The sequence below is a fragment of the Gossypium arboreum genome, chromosome 13 (assembly GCF_025698485.1).
Source record: "Gossypium arboreum isolate Shixiya-1 chromosome 13, ASM2569848v2, whole genome shotgun sequence".
In the NCBI taxonomy this organism is placed as follows: domain Eukaryota; kingdom Viridiplantae; phylum Streptophyta; class Magnoliopsida; order Malvales; family Malvaceae; genus Gossypium; species Gossypium arboreum.
In genome coordinates, this window is record NC_069082.1 from 113,447,249 (window position 1) to 113,469,317 (window position 22,069).

Consider the following 22,069-nt stretch of genomic DNA (forward strand, 5'->3'; position numbering starts at 1 on the left):
TCCCAAATTACATAAAAAAATACCTTAAGAAAAAAAATAGGAAATAAAAATCATAAAGGAAATTAAAGTAGTTTAATAGACATGTGGTCACCGTTGAGTCCTCCGTTGCATCGATTCATCTAAGTTTGGAGATTGTCTGTACAGATAAAACAGAAAGTGGTGAGTTTACGTAAACTCAGTGTGTAATCCCCACAGAAGACATGCATACAGTCAAACAACAGTTATCAGTTGAATGCAGTCTGGGGCCTAAGCCCATTACAAATTTAGATACAGTTTAGGCCTTAGCCCATCTCAGATACAATATGCATACAGTAACAGAAATCAGTATCCTACCCACTAGCCTCTACACACCAATCTTCGACCATCCTTACACACTATGTGGGGTCTAAAACACCTACCCACCCTACACACCAAGTCGTACTGAAAGCGGCACATATCAGTAATATTGCAGCTAAGCTGCCAGATAATAGGCATGAAAGCCTTTCAGTACACTTCCTCCAATAATTAATCATCCCACCCCAATGCAGATGCAACTAATCATGCTCAATGAAGACATACAGAAATACATGCTTGCATGCTAAGAATCCAGTTATCAGTCATACATACAAATCATTAAACTTGCATAGATTTAACATGATCAATACAAATATTAAATTATATTCAGGTCACACGATTTAAGGTCTAAGTAGCGCTTACCCACCCTACAGTAGGTTCACAATCGACTTGGGTGACCCGTACAACCCTAGGAAACATTTCAGCTAAATGGGCCTACACGTCCATGTGGCTCACCCGTGTAGGCCTACACGCCCAGATTGGCATTGCCCGTGTGGATCACACGGACTGGCCCAGATATCACACACCCATGTAGCCCACACGTCCAGTTCGATTTAACCTGTGTGGCCCACACGGTCGTGTCTTACGCACGGCCTAGCCTTCATCGATTACACAATCATGTTGTCGCATACGATGTACCGCACGGACGACCACACCCCCGTGTGGCGTCGGCATCGATAGTGGGGTTTTTTTGGTTTTCGCCTAATCCCATTTTTCTACGTTTCTGGTACACACTTGGTATCGTTTCGATGCAAAAACCCTTAAGCAAACCAACACCTAAAATCGATACCACAAACCTTCTGAAATCAGTTTAAATTCATGATTAGCCCAAATCACCAAACCGACAATATTTCAAATTGAACATTCAACACTTACTTAACCACCCTGAATGATTCGATTACGATTCTGAGCGAGGAGAGTCCCTAACTTCTTGATTTGTTACTGCCAAAACAGACAATAAGGCTCCAATCGAAAGATTTCAAAAAGATAATAATTGCTTTAAAGAACGCTTACTCGTACAAACCAATCTATGTCCACATATCTTAATCGAGCGAGGAAACCCCCAAAACCAAAATATTAACGTTGGAACTAAAAATGATGAGAAAAATTTGAAGAAACAAGAGAAGCAAAAATTTTCCCAAGAAAGAAGAAAAATAACGTAAAATATCAAAAAGAGAGATTTTTGGGGAAAAGGATGAGTTTAACTCAAATCCTACTACACCACAATCCTAACCACCCATTACTCAAACTTCTGCCACAATCGAAATTCTATAACAGAGCCGAGCTAAAAAAATAAACTCGCATGCTTGTGTAGGGATTCAAACACAAAACCTTCAGCAACCTAACACTCAGCTTAACCACCAAACCAACAGGCCCATTCTAATATGGTTTTATAAATAATTTAATATAAGACCATTGAGCAGAGATGGGGCTTAAATCCAAAAATATCAAAAATTTTCCAAAACTAAGGCTTGAACTTGGGACCTCACATACACACTCAGAACACTGAACCACTGGATCAGATATGGATTTAAGTCACATTTCCACAAAAGCCGAAATAAGAATTTTTAGGGCATTACATTTAGTTATGTTTTTTTATATTATCTATTTGTGAAAAGTTACAAAATTGTCATTCAACTATTCAAATTTATCTTCTTCTTCTTCTTTTTTTTTTGTTACATACCTCAAAATTCAAGATAATTGGGTGACAAAAAAATACTTATTATAATGACCAAATTTTTCGTTGGTGTTTCAAAGCAGTGATTCGAGATCACTAAATCGACGAGTAAGTTTAGAAATTTTAACAAATAATAATTATAGGCCAAGCGAACTTAAAATAATTATTTTTAATTAGTGAATTTTGCGATTTTAAAAGAATTAATCAGATAAATTTGGTTGAAAACGAGGTATCGAGACCTCAGATTTATAAACCAAGCCATAAATATTTTTATAAATATTTATGGAGTTTTATTAAGTTAGTATTAAAGTTTCGTTATAAAATTTTAACGTTTGGTTAGTCAATTAATTAAAAAGGACTAAATTGAAAATAGTGCGAAATTTATTAAATTGTGATAAATAGTTTAAGTGATTAAAAAGGAGGGATTTAAAAGGCAATTGGACCCAAATTGTATGGGGAGGACGGTTGGGCAAGAAAATCAGCAAAAAAGACAAGGAGAAACAAGGGCAAAATGGGAAATTTTGCAAATTAAACATATAAAACAAGACAAATTTGAAAAATCTAGAGATATCATCATTTTTCTTCAGTAAAAACTCCATGGGAGGTCTGAAAGCTACTGGTTTTTCATACTTTGACATATGTGAGTTCAATTCTTACCCTTTTCTTTGAGATTTTTATGTTTTTGTGACTTTTACAATTAGGTCCAACTGTTTAATTCATTAGTTTTTGATTTTATGAACAAAATTAAAAGCTATCATTGATAAGTGTTAGCTATTTATGATGAAATAAAATGAATTTGAAGCTTTGATTTTGTTGTTTGATGATTTTATCAAGTAATTTCAATAGAAATTGATTTTAGGACCTAATTGTGAAAAAGTTGTGAATTAAGGTTTAGTGTTAAAATTCTGATTTTAAAATATTGTGTAATAGTTTAGAATGATGGAATAAAATGTTAATTGAGAAAAATTAGCTTAATAGATGGGTAATTGAGCAAGGACTGAATTGTATGACCTTTGAAATTTAGAGGAAAAATGGTAATAAACATCTTGAACTAAAACAATATTGGACAGCAGAAGTAGACTAACTTTGAAAAATCACCATAAATTTTAGAAATAGAATTAGAAGATGAATAAAATATGAAATTAAAGCTTATTGAGTCTAGTTTTTCATAGAAGAAAGCGGTGTAAGCAATGGATTTGTAAATTATGAGATATAATGAATTTTGTGAGACAAGGTTAGAATGAATTCGGGTTCCCTGTTTTGACTTTGGAAAATCACCAAAATTGGAGAAAATTAATTAGAGTCTCAAATTTATATGCTTAGAATCCTTAATGAGTCTATTTTCAATAGAAATCAATGGGAACATTATCTGAGTTTTGTACTGATATAATTAATTTTAGTGAAGAGAGGTCGAAGCTGTTGGATAGTGAAACAGGGAAACTTAAATGAATAAACTGTACTAATTGGCTAAACCAAAAATTCTTATTATGGTGGAATTATATGTGAGTCTAGTTTTAGGAAAATTTACGGATCTTAATTTTGAGCTCAGAGCTCTAATTATAAATAATTGAGTGACTATGACTCGTGTGAGCATTGATGTGAGCATTAATAAGTAAATTGTGAAATCGTACTTACAAGAATGTTATATACATTAAGGATGTGGAATGGAGAGGAGGAGGAGGAAAATATATATGAATATTCAGTTAGCATGGCTAATTTGCATGTTTTAAGCTCATGGACTAAATTGAATAAAAGTAAAACTTTAGGGGGTAATTTTGTAAAAATGTCAAATATGACTAAATTGAAGGGAATAAATTGTTTTATTATCTAAATTAATAAATTGAATGAAATTATCAATTTAAGATTGGGTGAAATTTGGGAAAATGGTAAATTACCAATATGCCCCTAAATCTTGGTATTTCTGTAATTTAGTCAGGTAGGTTCGGATACCCTAAATGAGCATGTAAATATGAAAATTTAAGTATTGTATCGTATTTTATATGATATTTTGAATTGAATATATGAAAAGGATGTTACATGAAACATGAAAATGAATACTAAAGAATATAAATTAATTGAAATTATTCTGAAAATTTCGGTAATGCCTCGTATCCTATCCCGAATCTCAGGTACGGGTATGGGGCATTACACTTATAGTTGAGTGATCATTTTGTAAGTTTTATAATTCGATAGCCTAAAAACTATAGTTAAGTGATTACTTATGTAATTTAACCTAGATATAAAAATATGAAAAATAATTATTATATTTTATGTATATTATATATTTCTATAAAAAAACTTAATTAACATAATTATATACTATTTTTAAATAGAATATCTATCTAGTCAAAATACATCTGAAATAAATTTATCAAGCATTCATTAGGTGATGAAAATTAAATTAAAATTAAGATTAAAAATTAGTGAGTATAGTAAAATATTAAAAAATAAATATCTTAAAAAAGAGATATCAGCTTTTTAAAATTATAAAAAGTATATTATCTGAGTACCAAATACTCACCATTTATTTATTAATCAAATATTCATAACATAAAATAAAATAAATAATAAAAATTAAAAGTATAACTTCTAAATTGAAATAATGGAAAATTATTTTAAAAATAGAATTGCATGGATATTAACTTCAAACATTTAAAATTGAATAGAAGATTATGGCATGTACAAGTTTCATATGTGCAATTTGTTGTTGTTTTTCTTTTTCTTTTTTATTTTTTTATTATGGTCGTTTTGTATATGCTAACAATTCTAAAATGCAACAATATTAAAGATTTCAAAAGTTAATTTTATAATATGACAAAAATTAACAAAATATAAAAAATAAAATTATTTTGTAAAAAATTATAAAATATAGTGTAGCCTTTAATCTTATGTTGTTAGTTAAAAGAGGAAGGAATCCCACATTGTCTAGAAATAAGCTGCAAACCTATTCACGAGTCTATATATACAGATATCTCACATCTCATATTGCTTAAGAAAATAAGAGAAATGAGACTTTTGGTGTATATAAAGGCCTTTCTTGTAAGTCTTATTTTCACATTAATTGATGGCACCAAAAAATTAAAAATATAGTGCTGCTAGTTTAGGTCTACATAAAGGCCCATTTTTTGTAAATTTTTAAAAAATTGGTCTATTTTTGTAAGTTTTTTAAAATGACCTTTTTGGGAAATTTAATTGTTGGAACACAAGCAAAAGAGCGCTGAATTAGAAGCGCTTTAACAAAATGTGGTGACCTAGACGTGTTTTACAGGTCAGAGAGAAAAAAAACGCTGAGCTGAACAACAAATATATTGGATAATTTTAAGAAATATATTGGCTGCACAATTAGCAGTATACTGTAATACATATAAAATTGAATCTTCTTGACAGAAAAAGAAAACATAATTCTGAAACATGTACACATGGAGGAAGAAGTATGATATCAAAGTAAGTTTTCCTATTTTGAGTACATGGAGGATGTATGTTAGAGTGTGCTGAAGCATGGATTGAGGAATGACTATACATAATTTTAGTTATGGTATTAAAAAGAATAAATACGATCCCTTGTCATAATTTTAATTGTGCTAAAGTAAATGGTTTTTTAAAATTAATATAATGTATATATATTAGATATCTAATGAAAATCATCACCTCAGAATTAAGATGAGACTTTCCTTTAAACACAATAATGGGATGTCCATTGAATGTATAGGTTCCCAATGGAAGTTGTTGGAAAAAAGTCATGGATTTGGGAGAGGCTAAGACATAAATAATGTTTGCAGTGTCAGTGGTGTTATCCAATGTTTTTTTACTTCTCAATTACTCTGGTTTTTGTCATGTCTGCTGGCCACCTTGGTGAGGTCGAGCTTGCTAGTTCGACGCTTTGCCAATTCATGGGCCATTGTTACTGGTTTTACTTTCATGGTAACCTCTTAGTTTAAACCTTAATCTGCTTTTTCATGTTTTCGTCTGAAAGTTTTTGTGAATTCAGACAGGCTTAAGTGGAGCATTGGAGACCCTTTATGGTCAAGGATTTGGGGCAAAAATGAATAAATGTTGGGGATTTGCCTTCAAGCTTCTTGCATTATTTCCTTCTTTTTCTTAATTATCGTAACGGTTTTATGGTCTTTCACTGAGCCAATCCTTGTTTTATGGTCATATTTGCTTACGGTTTTCTGCAAAACATATTGAGGTTTTTTCAGACACAAAGCATTGCTATACCTTTGGTCGTGTTTTCTGTCGTTCCATTGGGTATCATTTCGGGATTGTTTACAGTTTGGTAAATAAGAAAAGTGTTGGTTACAAAGGTGCTCCCATGGCGGCTTCAATTTCAATATGGATATCATTTCTTTTATTAGCCTTATATGTCCTTTTCGCCAACAAATTTCAGTAACACATGGAACGTATTCTCTTTTGAATCATTTCGTTACATCATACGGAACTCCAAATTAGCCCTTACTTCTGCAGCTATGATTTGGTGAGTATTTATTTAACCCTTCATTTTCCTTAAACTATTCATATTAGATATCCATGTTATCCAAATACATGGAAATTTGAAAAAAAAAATTTAAACATCTTGGTGTTGAACACATATCTATATTCTCAAATCCTAGTAATATATAGACCTGAATGTTGGAACTTCTTATGGTTGGTGGGTTCATTCCATCGTCTCCATGCCTCCCACTACTTTATTTATATGGTGGTGGGTATATGTGTAATAGTGAGATTGGTGATTTTTTACGGGAAATCATCACTATAAATACTAATTAGCTTAAATATTCTTAAGCACCAAAAATAAATTTATAAAAATATTCTATCTATTGAGGTTTTCAACTGCTTAAAAGATTTTGATGGTTTTTAATTTTTCGCACAGCTAAATTCAACGACCTTATTAGTGGTTTGACATGCTCGACAGTGGTGTAACAACATTTAGATTTTGGCATGTGGTTCAGAAAATGGCTGGAGGTATTTATATTCGATCTTTTCTGCTGTTTTATATTGTAAACAGTTATTTATGCTTATATTTGGCATTAGAGCATGGTTTACCTTAGCCTTATTCGATTTTAAAAGTTTGTAAATTTCTCAAAATAACGATGCCATGTTTCTTTGAATTATTTTTAAAATATGTTTTGAAAATTTTCATTGCAAACTTTTGTGCAAAATCGTTGAATTTTGTTAAAATGAAATTTCTAAAATTAATTATGTTATAAATAATTTAATGAAAATTTAAGAAATTAGCTTTTGAATTTTTTTTTGTGTGCCTGAAGTATATGTTTGTATGTGAATTATCGGCTATTTAGTTACATAAATTTTAGGTTCATAAAATTTTTAAACTTATTGCATAAAGTATTTAGCAATAAAACTTGACAATATATGTCTAGAGATCCAAATAATTTTATTTAATTAAAGAATTAGCCACAACAATTTTAAGTAAATGAAATTATTTATTGTACTAAGGATCTCATAAGGTTTATAGACATTAGATGTTGCATAATGACTTAGCGACAATCTTGAATAAAATTTAAGGATTAATATCTAGCTAATTGATTTTCATAATTTTATTTAGTTGAAGACACTAACAACATCTTTTGTAATAACCCGATCTAGGGCCTAATCGGAACAGTGGTCTCGGGACCACAAATCCGAAGATAGAAAAATTATTTTATTTTTATTTTTATGAGGTTATGATACGATTATATTAGTGCATGAAAAATTTGGTGAGTTAATTTTAATGTTTTCAAGCCTGATTGCGATAAAAGACTAAATCGCATAAAAGACAAAAGTTGCATTTTAGTACCCAAATGTGTTAAATAACCAGAGAATTAAAATTTGGAGTATTTAAAGGGAAATTAGACCATTTTTAGAGTGCTTGGCCGGCCATGGGAGACAAATTGGTCAAAAAGTCCAAGTTTGGTTGAGTTTGGTGGCTAATTTAACTAAAATAGAAACAAAATAAGAAAAATATGATATCACCTTTTCATCTTCTTCTCTACCACTGAAAATATCAGCCAAAATAGAGGTTTGAAAGCTCAAAAATCTCCAGCAACTTAAAGCACTCATAAGTAAGTGATTTTAATGAGTTTTCTTCAAGATTTTTATATTTTTGAGACCCTTGGAGCATGAGCTTTCAAATGAGGGTGATATCTTACAAAATAGTCAAGAGTTTAGGATTTTTCCACGGATTTAATTGTGATATATGCTGAGTTTTTATGGAATAATATGAGTCCTAGTTGTGTTATAAACAACTTTTGTGAAAAGTGTTAGAATGAAAACACCTAAAAGGACTATTTTGCATAAGTTGCAAAATAGGTGGTTAGTGTGTAAAATAGTGAGAATTCAGGATTTCCATTGTAGTAAAAAGAGTTTATCTAGGCTTTAAATACGAAGAAATTCGATAAAAATCGATTTTTGAGCCTAGGGGTAAAATGGTCATTTTGCCAAGGCCTAGGGGCAAAATGGTCATTTTACCAAAGTTGTGAAATTATGAATGCCTAATTATGTTTTGTGGCTAAATGGATGTATATTGTTAATATAGATCAAGATTTGCCAAAACTGAGCCTAGACCGGGGCAAAGCCAAACAATCCGATTAAGCCGTCTAGTCAAGCACTTTTTGTAAACCGAGGTAAGTTGTATGTAAATAATACAACTACACTGTTAATACTTGTATTCATATTGTCATTAAATTGATATTGTACGAGTTGTTAAATTATAAATTGAGAATGCCTTGTAATATTGAGATAGTAGAAATATCCCGTTGAAACCTTAGGATATGAACTGGATATTTGTGCCAAGACATTGGGTGATTTGTGCGCCAGTGTAAGACATGTATGGGACATGCTTCAGCCACATTATAAGTGCCAGCGTAAGACCATGTCAGGGACATGGCATCGGCATAGAGATGAGTGCCAAAGTAAGACATGTCTGGGACATGCATCGGCCTCGACAAAGATAGCTAGTGTAAGACGTGTCTGGGACACGCATCGGCTAGGAGTTATGCTAATGTAAGACATGTCTGGGACATGCATCAGCACGCATAAATGAGAGCCAGTGTAAGACCATGTCTGGGACATGACATTGGCAATGTATCCCATGTTGAAGGTTCGTAGAATATCCAGTAGTATTCCAAACGGTTCAATGGTGAAAGTTATAGTTCAATTTTGATAAAGAAAGGATGATCATGTTACGAGTGTTACAGGTACCTATATGATAGGCATGAGTAACGAGCTAATTTAGAAAATGAGACTCGAGTAGATGATAATGAGTAAGTTAAGTTATGTTTACCTTTAAGCTATAAGCATGATGGTAAATGGTGAGATTGTTGTATATTTATTTATATGCAAATTACTAAGCTTTATGCTTACTCCCTTTTCTTTCCCTCTTATTTCAGTATCGCCAGGCTAGCTTAAGGGTCCCATAAAGTCAGAGATATCAATCACACTATCAGCCGCAGCACTCGGTATAGTTTGATTTATATTTTTGAAGGTGGCATGTATAGGGCTAGACTAGGATGTTGTATTAAGAGAATTATTCATGTATTTTGGCTCAGGTCAAAAGCCCTTCACTTTGTATCAAGCCTGGAATAATGGCTATTATTCATTTTAATGAATGCATATAATATTCTTTCTTTGGATGAATTGGTGTTTTTTGGGGTGAAATTTATATATTGACATGATCTTGTGTAGGTTGCGCAAAATGGGTGACAAAATGGGTGACAAAATGGCTTGGGAAATAGCCTAGTTTGTCCACACGGGTAAGACACACAAGTGTGTGTCTAGGCCGTGTGTGACACACGGCTCTTATCTATGGGTGTGTGTCAAGGCCATGCGTCTCCTGCACTTAAAAAATTTAAATTTATTTTAGCACACGGGTAGGCCACATGGGCGTGTGCTCATGCTGTGTCATAAAGTCAGTATGCATGCTAGTGGTACACGGGCAAGAGACACGGCTGTGTGTCCGTGTGTCTCGACTGTGTGAAGGGCACAGTTATAGGGCACGGTTGTGTGCTTGGGCCGTGTGGTTTTGGCAGAATGCCTAGGTTTTCAGACACGGGTTCGGGACATGGGCGTGTCCTTAGCACATGGTCGTGTGTTCTATATCCACACGGGCGTGTGGAGTCTTGATGCATGAAACTCTTCTAAGTTTTTCATGAGTTCTCGGTTAGGTTCTGAACTACCCTAGATGTATGATTTGGGCATCGTAAGCCCGTTTATGAGATAGATTGCATGTGAAAAGAGAAGTTTTTAAATTGTTTGAAATTTTTATGGCCCAGTTTTGTATAGTTGGTTGAGTTAAGTCATGTAACACTTTGAACCCTGTCCCGGCGTCAGATACGGGTGAAGGGTGTTACATCTTTAGTTAAATAAAATTATTAAAATTAAAAATTACATACGGAAAGCATAGGTATTAAATCCCATTGCATAATTTATTAAGATAAATTTATTAGATGACTTTTCATAGTTACCCCAGGAATTATGAAAAGAATTTAATAATTTTATCAAAAGATAGGTAATAATTCTATCATAAAATGGATTTAATTGAATTAAAAATTTAGCCCACAAGCAATTTTTATGTCACTAGATTCATTATTTACATAATTTGCATTGGTAAATTATGATTTATGTTTGCCTTAAATTTTTGTTAAGCATGTATGTTCATTCATTTTGCAATTTTACAGCCTGTGAATATGTCTGATAATAAAGTAGGTTTCCTTGAATTAACTAGTGAGAACTCTAAGTTCTGGAAGGAGAGTATTATCCTCTAATTGGGGTACTGGATACTGACTATGCGGTAAGGAAATCTAAGCCACATATTATTGAAACCAGCATTTAGGTTGATTTAATCGCTTAAGTATCATGTTCATAAAGAGTAAGGTACCTGTTGATGTTCGTGACTCAATTGAGCATTACGAGAATGTCCAATAATTATTAATGGCTATTGAAAAATAATTCAAAACTTCTTATGTAACAGCCCATCCGAGTTCGAAAGAGAATTTATTCTAATATTATTTTATGATTTACCGTATGATAGGAATGTCGTATGAAAATTTTGTTAAGAAAATTTTACTGGTTACATGTCTAATTAGATGGAAAGGACCAAATTGCATAAAATATAAAAGTTGAGTTCTAGTAGCTATAAGTATGAAATAGCTATGGAATTCAAAATTTGAAGCCCTTATATGGTAAATAGACCATTAAGAGGAGTTAGTAGATAAGTATGATGATTCATCCATGGAAAATTAAATAAAGAAAAAGACTAAATTGGAAAGTAAAAATAATTAAAGATAAGTAATAAAATAATGAAAATATCATCATATTATCATCTTTCCTAAATTATTTTACATGGAAACCCTAGTTAGAAGAGCTTGAAGGTAGCAAGCTTATATGGCTCAATTAGGTGAGTATTCAAGTCCCATTTTTAATGATTTTTATGTTTCCAAGATCGTAATAACCTAATTTAGCTATCTCGAAGATCAATTTGTAAGGTTATCAATGTAACGCCCTAAAGTTTGTATACTTAATTTTGTAAATTTGTAACACAACAGTGTATCTGATTCAGTGGTTAAGTGTTCTAGGGGTGTGTGGGAGGTCCCAAGTTCAAGCCCTAGCTTTGGCAAATTTTGGCATTTTAATGAATAAAGTTTTACTCTTCTTCAGTAGGCTTAAGTTTGATTGTTTGAAAGTTTACATCAGAAAGGGCCTGCTGGTCTGGTGGTTAAGTGGAGTGTAAAGGCTATTGGTGGTCTGGAGTTTGAATCCCTGTACGAGCAAGGGATTTATTTTTTGCTGCTTGTGTCGTGTAGGAGTTTGAGTTTTAGTAAAATACTGAGTGGTGGAGTAGTGGAGAGAATCAGGGGTTATCTGGTTAGTTTTTCAGTTTTCCAAGAAACTATCAGTCTCTTCCATTGACGTATTCTCTGTTTCCCTTTTCAAAATTTCAGTTTTCATACTTTTGCTTCTTCTTGCTGTCGAAAACCCAATTGAATATCCCTCCCTTTACGTTTTTCTTTTCTCTTTCAATAGTCGCTGTCGTTTATTGTTTGGTCTCGCGTTTGGTAAGTTTTTCTTTTGGGAAAGCCTTAATATTTTCGAATTAAGTGATTAAGTTGGAATTTTTGGTTGATAGTTTTGGCAGCATCATTACAAGAGAATTGTGGTTCTCCTCTTGTGGGGTCATAATCAATCAATTAGTGTGTTGGGGTAAGTACTAAACACTCATTCTGGGTTATTGTAAGTTTCGGGTTTCATTATAATCAAGCTTTAAGTTGGTTTCTGAGCGTAAATGTGTTCAATTATAGGTGCGGGAATGCTTAGGGGTGCAAGGGCATAACAAATGATCTAGGTGTGTACCTGAAATGTAGAAAATGAGGTTCGACGAAAAACCAAAAAAGTTTTTTGTCAACGCCACACTGGCGTGTGGTCGACCGTGTGATAGGCCGTGTAATGGTACACGGGCGTGTGATCGACAAACCAGGCCGTGCGCGTATGACACGACCATGTGATGGCCGGACGAGGCTATGTGTGACACAAGGCTCGCCCAATTGGGCTGTGTGGGCCCACACGGACGTGTGGGATACTGGGCTAGGCCGTGTGATCCATATAGCCAAGGCAAAATTAGACCGTGTGGGCTACACGGGCATGTGGGCCCACACGGGCAGACAACATGGGTGTGTGAGCCCATTTTCACTATTTTGTTGCTAAGGTTGCATGGGTCGCCGAGACGACTGTGAACCTACTATAGGGTCGGTAAGTTACCTAGACCGCTAATTGTATGACACGAGTGAATGATTGTTACACGTATATATGTGATTGAGCATGATAATATTTCACTGAATTGATATTGTATGAACTGTTACTATGGGATCGTATGGCATAATTGTATGTTACATTGCATTGGGTTGGGGGCTTGATATTGATCAGAGGAAGTGTACTGAAACGCTTCAAGGCTAACTTATTGTAAGCTCAGCTGCAGATCATTGTCTAGTGCCGTATTCGGTACTATTTGGTGTGTAAGGATGAGTGGGTTGATTATATCCCTACATGGAGTGTAGGGTTGGACGGAGATGGAGTGTAGAGGCTGGTTGGGTAGGATTTTTGTGATTGCATACCTGTTACTGAGATGGGCTATGGCCCCACTGCTTACTGTTACTGAGATGGGCTAAGGCCAAAATGATACTGATATTGATATTGAAAGGGCTTAGGCCTAGACAATGATTATTGGTTTACTGTCTGTATGTTTGTGTGGGGGTTACACACTGAGTTTTCGTAAACTCACCCCTTTTGCTTAATCTGTACAAGTAATCCCCAAACTTGATAGATCGGTGCAGCAGAGGACTTGGCGGTGGCCACACGTATTTAAACCTTTTCGACTTCAACCTTGGGTATTTAATTCTTAATTATTTTCTGGGTTAATTTTTGGATGCAAATTGCAGACTTTCTGAGACTTTTACTTAATTTGGGTTATTATTTTTTTTATGGATTTATAACTATTAAGACGCTAAAAAACTTGATTTTTAAAAAGGTAAAGTTTTCTCTAAACACGTGATTTATTCAAAACGACTTGTAAGAGCTTCCGCAACGATATGCGTAAAAACGATTAACTAGATAAGTATCGATTTTAGGGTCAACAAGAGATAATAAATTAAAATTATTTTTACCGAAATAAATTAGTTTCGAATGCTATCATATGACATCGCCAGTTTCAGCCATAACGTCTGGGCCGGGTTTGGGGTGTTACAAAGTCCACAATTTACATAAAAAATTAACCCTGAAAATAATTAAGAATTAAATACCCAAGGTTGAAGTTGAAATGGTTTAAATACGTGATTTATTCAAAATGACTTGTAAGAGCTTCCGCAACGATATGTATAAAAACAGTTAACTAGACAAGTGTCGATTTTAGGGTCAACAAGTGATAACAAATGAAAATTATTTTTATCGAAATAACTTAGTTTCGAACGCTATCATATGACATTAGTTTCGACCATAATGTCTGGGCCAGATTTGAAGTATTACATTTAGTGGTATCAGAGTCATGTTGTAAAACTCAACTGTGGATTTGGGTTTTAAAAAAAGAAAAATGCTTGTTTTTAACTGATTGTTGAATACTGTAATGTTTTTCTAAACATGTGGTACATCGAATCTCCGGAGCCGATTCTGCAAGTTCTCTATAACTATTAAATTTTTTTTGGATGAAACTACTATAGGTAATATATACTGAGTTCACTATAGATGGATTATACTGAAAACACTTGAAATAGTGTACACTGAGACTGTGGTTAAGCAATTATATGCTAAGTTCAGTAAGTGTGAGTTCGGTTAAGAGAGGTTAGCTTCTTGGGTCATGTGGTATCCGTGATCGGTATTCGAGTTGACCGAGTAAAATTTCAGCCATACTTAACCGGAAGCCTCGAGAAATATTATCGAGGTTCGAGCTTTTTGGGACTTGCGGTTACTACCGGCGGTTTGTAAAAGGTTTCTCGATGATAGCCACACCCATGGCGGCTTACTTCAAAAGATGTTAAGTTCGAATGGACGGAAAAATGTCAGAAAAGTTTCGATCAACTGAAAACTTATTTGACTGAAGCTCCAATTCTAGTGCAGCCCGAATCGGGTAAAGAGTTTGTCATCTATAGTGATGCCTCCCTACTTGGGTTGGGTTGCGTATTGATGCAAGAAGGTCAAGTTGTGGCCTACGCGTCGAGACAATTAAAGCCACATGAGAAAAATTATCCGACCCATGATCTCGAATTAGCTGCCATTGTATTCGCTCTGAAGATATGGCGACATTACTTATTTGGTGAGAAGTGTCATATATATTCGGATCACAAAAGTCTCAAATATTTGATGACTCAAAGAGACTTGAATCTGCGACAAAGACGTTGGCTCGAGTTGTTAAAAGATTATGAGCTTGTCATTGACTATCACCGTGGAAGGCTAATGTGGTTGCGGATGCCTTAAGTCGTAAATCACCGCTTTGCTTTACTGACGATGAATGTGCACTTGTGCATTCTATCCGACAATGTGTTAGTGGCGGAATTAAAGGCCAAACCATTGTTGATTCATCAAATTCGTGAAGCTCAGAAAGTCGATGATGAATTGGTTGCAAAACGGGCTGAATGTGTTCCGAATATGGAATCAGAGTTTCAAATTGATGATGACGATTGTTTGAGGTTCAGAGGTCGCTTGTGTGTCCCGAGAAATTCGGAGTTTATTTCAATGATCCTGAACGAAGCTCATAGTAGCCGAATGGCAATTCACCCGGGGAGTACGGAAATGTACAATGATCTGAGACGTCAGTTTTGGTGGCATGGTATGAAACGAGACATTTTTGATTTTGTTTCAAAGTGCTTAGTATGTCAGCAAGTGAAGGCGGAACATCAAGTGCCTACGGGTTTACTCCAACCGATCATGATACTTGAATGGAAATGGGATCGAGTAACGATGGATTTTGTATCTGGGCTGCCAGTGTCGGCAAGTAAGAAAGATGCGATTTGAGTCGTTGTTGATAGATTGACTAAGTCGGCTCACTTTATCCCCGTACGCACGGATTTTTCAATGGACAAACTAGCCGAATTGTATATTTCTCAGATTGTGAGATTACACGGGGTACCTATTTCTATCGTGTCGGATAGAGATCCGAGATTCACCTCACGATTTTGGAAGAAATTGCAAGAAGCTTTGGGTACCAAGCTGCATTTTAGCACCGCTTTTCATCTACAAACAGATGGTCAATCTGTGCGGATAATTCAGATACTTGAGGATATGTTGAGATGTTGCATCCTCGAGTTTAGTGGTTCATGGGAACGGTATTTACCTTTGATTGAATTCGCTTACAACAATAGTTTTCAGTCAAGTATTAAGATGGCACCTTACGAGGCTTTGTATGGTCGAAAATGCCGTACGCCATTGTTTTGGACCGAGCTCGGTGAAAGTAAAATCTTCAGAGTTGATTTGATTAAAGATGCTGAATAGAAAGTAAAAGTAATTCGTGAAGGTCTAAAGGCAGCATCCGATCGTCAGAAGTCATACGCGGATTTAAAACGAAGAAATATTGAGTATCAGGTGGGAGATAAGGTGTTTCTTAAAGTTTCGCCTTGGAAAAAGATACTCAGGTTTGGCCGTAAGGGCAAGTTGAGCTCGAGATTTATTGGGCCGTACGAAATCTCCGAACGAGTTGGTCCAGTTGCGAATAGATTGATTTTGCCCCCTGAACTTGAAAAGATTCACGACGTCTTTCATGTCTCGATGCTTCGACGTTATAGATCTAATCCGTCGCACATAATTAGTCCATTAGAGGTTGAAATTCAATCCGACATGAGTTATGAAAGAACGATACCCAAACCTATTTACCGGTAAGATTTTCGGGGACGAAAATTTCTTAAGTGGGGGAGAGTTGTGACAGCCCTAAAGTGACCCTAGTCGGAAAGCGGTTTCGAGACCGCTAAACCGAGTCACCAAATTGTTTGAACATGGTATTTATTGTCTAAAATGTGTGATTATGAATGTGTGAAAGTTTTAGGCTTCGATTTAGAAAATTGCATGCGAATTTAGTCAAAAGGACTTGTGTGACACTTTTGAAATGTGATAGGCTAATCTACAAGGATCTAATAGTGCATGTAATCAAAAGGGAGGACTTGCATATCAATTTCCCCCCCTAATATGTAGTGGCCGGCCATGAGCATGGGTGGACAAGGTATTATGGCTAAAAAGAAACATGTCATAGACATGTTGGCCTAATGCATTATGTAAGGAAAAATAAAATAATGAAAGGGAGGAGTGATGAAAAAAAAAAAAGAAATGGTCTCATGCATACTCCCATTGCCGTGACTAGACAAGGAAAAAAGAAAAAAAAGTTTTGTTCATCCTTTGGTTGTTCTTGACCGAAATACAAAGGAAAGAAAGGAGGAAATATTGAGAGATTCGGCCATGCTTGTAGCTAAGTTAAGCTCAAGAGCTTAGAGGACCACAGTTGGATAAGGGAAAGGAAAAAGTTATCGAATAGCCGTTGAAGCCATTCGACAACATCCGAGGTAAGTTTTCGAGCATTGAAACTTAGATTTTGATTCGATTAGATTATGTTATAAGCAAATCAAAATCGTGCCCCTTGTATGTGGCCATTGAGCCGAAAATGGCATTGATTGATAAGTGACTTGTGTATGAATTTTTGTTATGAAATTGAAACATAGATGTGTCATGATTTGTTGAGATGTGTATGAATGTTCGGATGATAACCGGGCTAAGTCCCGAAGGCATTTGTGCTAGTGACTAAATCCGGGCTAAGCCCGAAGGCAATTGTGCGAGTTGTGATATCCGGGCTAAGCCCGAAGGCAATTGTGCGAGTTGTGATATCCGGGTTAAGTCCCGAAGGCATTCATGTGAGTTACTATAATCCGGGTTAAGTCCCGAAGGCATTTGTGCGAGTTACTATAACCGGGCTATGTCCCGAAGGCATTTGAACGAGTAGCTATATCCGGTTAAACTCCGAAGGTACGTGATTCGGGAATGAATGAACTTGCTGTAAAAATTTTAGTTAATACGCTTGTGAAAATCCCAACAATGAGGTATGTTTCGTATGTGCTTTGAACTAGTTGAGCCCTTACAAATGAGTATTCGCTCAGTTGATAAATGAGCTACCGGCCTTTGGCTAAGTTGATCTTTGTGTATGAATATAAGGGTTGGTATTGTGAAGTAAGCATGTCATTGAGAATTTGTGCATATTGATTATCTATTTAGCTACTTGAATGCTATACTTTGGTTGTGTTTAAATTCATGGCTCAAACTTACTAAGCATTTAAATGCTTACTCCGTTCCTTTGATTCTCTGTTTTATAGATTTTGGTTCTCAGCTATCGGACTCGGGATTTTGAAGTCGAAGTCGCCCACACTATCAAAGCTCCTTCTTGGTATACAATTTTGGTTGAACTTTGAAATGGCATGTATAGGACTACCCTTTTGTTGTAGGTCATGTACCTTTCGGTTTTGTGTAAATTTGGATAGCCATGCGAAAATGGCTTAAGTATACTTTGATCATAGCATTACAATCGTTTTGTATGTTGCCTGTCGAGAGGTATGGAAATGTTGGTAACGGTTAGCCATGGGAATGGTTATTCATGATCACTTTTGGTATATGTATGACAAGCCTTAGTTGATCCATGGAGGATCATGGAATAGGTAAAGTTTACCTTAAAATAGATGCTGGCAGCAGCAGTGATGTGGATATGAAAAATCACTAAAAATAGTAGGAATGGAATTAAATAGTGAATAAATTATGTAATTGAACCTTGATGAATCTACTTTCAGATGGAAGAAACGAAACAGTCATATGAGTCGGATTTTAAGAGATATTTAAGTCCTCACAAAACAGGGCCAGAACGGTTTCTGGATCCCCTGTTCCGACTTTGAAAATTCACTATAAATTAACCAGAGAGAATTAGAATTTATTCTCTATATGTACAGATTTCTTTGTGAGTCTAGTTTCTTTAGAAACAAACGGTATAAGTGTTGGAGCCCTGTACAGGAAGATATCCAAGTCGTAATGTGCAAAGGTCAGTGTAGTCGAACCCTGAAACAGGGGTGACTTTAACTAATAAACTGTACTAATTGGCTTGACCAAAAATTCTAGAAAAAAATGTGTAGATGGAATTATGAGTCTAGTTTCAGGAAAAATTTACGTAACTGGTTTTCGAGTTCTGGAACTCGAGATATGATTTTTAAGGTTACAGTGACGCAGTTAGCTAGCTTGTCTGGAAATGTTAAAATGGACTGTGAAAGTTAAACGATAAATGCTCGATAAGTGAATTTAGTCTGTGAACCCTCGTGTCCGACTCCGGAAACGGTCTCGGGTACGGGGTGTTACAAGCAGAGTTGGGGCTCCTATTACTGCTACTGGACAACCGCCGTGTACTGACTGTGGTAGACGCCATCAGGGTGAGTGTTAGAAAATAACTAGGGCTTGTTTAAGGTGCAGTTCATTAGAGCACCGTATTAGAGAGTGTTTGCGGAGGGTCGATCAGATGCAAGCTCTGAGTACTGGTACTGTACCACCACTGAGAGCAGTTCAGCAGACACCGAGAGGCCATGGTCAGGCCAGAGGTGGTAATGGGTTGGGCTGTGGTTAGAGAGCATTGAGTAGAGGTGCTGCTCATATTGAGATGAGGCAGCCGACTCTAATGTATGCTGCACGATGCCAAGAAGACGGAGATGCTCCGGACGTCATCACAGGTACGTTTTTTATTTATAATACCTTATACTGCACTGATAAATATAGGATCCACTCATTTCTATATAACTTGTACCGTGTCTGAAAATCTGGGTATACTGGTTGAGAGCACTACGAGTGAGGTCACTGTACTGAGCCCGTTGGGGCAATCGATAAAGATGAATAAGTTGTTTAGAGACGTCCCTTTGGAGGTTCAAGGGGCTATCTTCCTGGCTAATCTGATGGAATTACCTTTTAGCGAATTTGATCTGATACTGGGAATGGACTAGTTGGTTAAGCACCGAGTGAGTCTAGACTATGTGTCTAAGAGGGTTGTTTTGAGAACCGAGGGGGAGGACAATGTAGTCATTATTGGGGAGCGTCGAAACTACTTATTGAATGTGATTTCTACATTAAGGGCTGAAAAGTTGGTTCGTAAAGGATGTGAGGTGTATCTGGCCTACATTAGTGTTTCAGATTCTGGGTATTCTCCGGTTAAGAATATCAGGACGGTTAAAGACTTTCCAGATGTTTTTTTGAAAGAGCTACCAGGGTTACCTCCAAACTGAGAAGTGGAGTTTGGGATTGAGCTTCTTCCTGGAACAGCTTCAGTGTCCATCGCTCCCTATAGAATGGCACCGAAAGAGCTTGTGCAGCTTAAAGCTCAAATTCAAGAGTTACTGGATCATCGGATCATCCGTCCTAGTGTGTCTCGGTAGGGAGCACCAGTTCTTTTTTGAAAAAAGAAGGATGGATCCATGCATATGTGTTTTGACTGCTGGCAATCGAATAAGATGATTATCAAGAATAAGTACCCCCTACCGAGAGTAGATGATCTATTCGACTAGTTCTTGGGAGCTTCAGTTTTCTCTAAGATTGACCTCCAGTCAGGGTATCACCAGTTTAGAGTTAGGGAGGTTGATATGCATAAGACAGCATTTAGGACTCGATACGGTCATTACGAGTTTCTAGTGATGCCATTTGGACTGACGAATGCACTAGTAACTTTTATGGATCTGATGAACCAAGTGTTCCAGCCCTATCTGGATTAGTTCGTAGTGCATTCGAACACTCAGGATGAGCATGATGAATACCTAAGAGTGGTTCTACAGATTCTGTGAGAGAAACAACTGTATGCCAAGTTTAGTAAATGTGAGTTCTGGTTAAGTAAAGTAACATTTTTGAGACATGTGGTTTCTATTGGGGGGATTAGAGTTGATCTTCGAAATATTGAGTCGGTCTTGGAATGGAAGTAGCCTAAGATTGTATCTGAGATTCGCAGTTTTTTAGGACTGGCAGGGTATTATCGACGATTTGTAGAGGGTTTTTCACTGATTGCAGCACCCTTGGCTAAGTTGCTATGCAAGGGTATGCCTTTTAATTAGATTGATGTGCAGTAAGAGAGCTTTGAGAAGATCAAAACCATGTTGACAAAGGCCCCTATATTGATACAGCTAGAGTTTGAAAAAAAAGTTCACTGTTTACAACGATGCATCACATGTCAGTTTGAGTTGTGTATTGATGTAAGAGGGTAAGGTGGTAGCATATGCGTCTCGTTAGCTTAAGATTCATGAAGTGAATTATTTGACGTTTGACTTGAAGTTAGCTGCGATAGTGTTCGCACTAAAAATTTGGAGGCATTATTTATACGGTGAAAAGTGTATCATCTACACTAATCACAAGAGTTTCAAGTATTTCCTCACTTAGAAGGAGCTAAATCTTAGGAAGCATAGATGGATTGAGCTGCTTAAGGACTACAACTGTATGATCGAATACTACCCTGGCAAGGCTAATGTGGTGGCTGATGCACTGAGCCATAGGGTTGTGATTGATCTTAGGGAAAATTTTACTCATATCAGTTTATTGGATGATGGTAGTTTGTTGGCCGAACTTCAGGTTAAACCAATGTGGATTGAACAGATTAAGGGTAAACAGATGGATGATGAGTCATTGGCTTTTTGATTCTAATAGGTTAAGAGTGGTGATACTGTAGATTTTGGACTGAATAGCGAAAGGGTGCTCTATTTCCATGGAAATGTTTGTGTTCAAAAGGATACTGATTTGAGGCAGTCTATACTGCGAGAAAAGCATAGTAGCCTTTTTGCTATGCATCCTGGTGGAAATAAGATGTACCGCAACCTTCGTGAGTCATACTGGTGTCCAGGTTTAAAGCGTGAGGTTACAGATTTTGTGGGTAAATGTCTGACTTGCCAGTAGGTTAAGACTGAGCATTAGTTACCTTCGGGATTATTGCCACTGGTTAAAATTCCACTTTGGAAGTGGGAAAGAGTGACTATGGACTTTGTTAATGGGTTACCCTAACGCCCACTAAAAAGGATTCAATATGGGTCATCGTGGATCGATTGACCAAATCAACCCACTTCATACGGGTTCGTACTGACTACTAACTGCAGAAGCTGGCATGGGGTACTAATTTCAATAATATCTGATAGGGATCTTCGCTTTACATCTCTGTTCTAGAAGAAGTTGCATGAAGCTCTGGGTACAAGATTGGACTTCAATACAACATTCCATCCTCAGACTGACGCTCAGTCAGAGAGGGTGATTTAGATACTGGAGGACATGTTAAGGAGTTGTGTGATTGATTTCTGAGGTAGTTGGGAGGATTACTTACCGTTAGCAGAGTTTGCTTATAATAGCTGTTGTAGGCCAATTTTTGCCTATAGAATAACAAACCCCTTAACCCATTTTACAAAACCCATTTAAACTAAATCTACCCAAACCCATTACAGAACCCAAATATTTAACCCATCCCCAAGCCCAAATAAAACCTAAACTACCAGCCCAAATTAAACAAACCCTAACCCACTAACTATCCGACAACCTTTTGTCAGAAACAAAAAA